The following is a 1,204-nucleotide window of genomic DNA, read 5'->3' as shown; positions in this document are numbered from 1 at the left end:
ATAGATAGATAGATAGATAGATAGATAGATAGATAGATAGATAGATAGATAGATAGATAGATAGATAGATAGATAGATAGATAGAATAGATAGATAGATAGACAGACACATATTAAAGAGGCCGGCGTAAATCGCAATCTATCCCTGACCCGACATCATTATATTCTCTTCAAGACAAAGGACATACCTTTCTCTGATGGATTACACTACTACCTTTCATAAAGACAGTGAGGCCATGGACTCAAGTCTGTAAAAGAAGGCTAAGCTGCTAAGCTGTACTTTCGATTTCTCTCAACAAAGACGATGAATAATATAATACTAATAATGATAATATGACCTGTGAGGCGTCGTAGTGAAATCAGGCTCTCGTCAATTTTTGAGTATGTAGAATTATTGATATCATCTTAAAGCTTGTACACTTGTCTTTATTTGAATTAAAAAAATATTCCTTTATCTTGAATACAAGTCGAGAAATTTGCGAAAGAAGGAGGTGGGGGTCACCTGTTTTCATAGGTAAAATCAGTGAGAAAATGGCCGCCAAAGATAATTATTTCCTCAGTTTAAGAGTCCGTGGTAACTGAAAATTTACATTTTTGTGCCTTAAATCAACGTTTTTCAGAAAAATCAACACAGAAATGAGTTCTTTAATGGGCATGAAAGGTGTTGAGCCAAAAAAAACCCCACCCCCAAAATATTGATAAAAATTCACAAACCTGCGGAAAAATGCAAGTTTCTTTACTTTGATTATTTTGACGAGAGCCTGATTCCACCACGCTGCCTCACACCTGTCTTGCTCATTTCCAGTGGATTCTACTTTTTGTTGTATAGTATGGTTTGAATACCCAACTAGGTCGACATACTACTGCGTTGATTCAAACTCGGATCTGTCTTGGGTTAGTGGTGGGGGAAAGAAGATGGAGTAAGTAAGTAAGTAAGTAAGTAAGTAAGTAAGTAAGTAAGTAAGTAAGTAAGTACTAATCACTCCGTCACCGCAAAGTAAGTAAGTCAGTTTATTCAGTGTTTAAGGCCATTGGTCAACATCAAGTCATATAAAACACTCATGGAAGGAAGGAAGGAAGGAAGGAGGGAGAAAGAAAGAAAGAAAGAAAGGAAGGAAGGAAGGGAGGAAGGAAGGAAGGAAGGAAGGAAGGAAGGAAGGAAGGAAGGATGGAATGAAGGAAGGAAGGAAGGAAGGAAGGAAGGA

Source organism: Aplysia californica, unplaced genomic scaffold (genome assembly GCF_000002075.1).
Source record: "Aplysia californica isolate F4 #8 unplaced genomic scaffold, AplCal3.0 scaffold00113, whole genome shotgun sequence".
In the NCBI taxonomy this organism is placed as follows: Eukaryota; Metazoa; Mollusca; class Gastropoda; order Aplysiida; family Aplysiidae; genus Aplysia; species Aplysia californica.
This window is presented reverse-complemented; position numbering follows the sequence as displayed.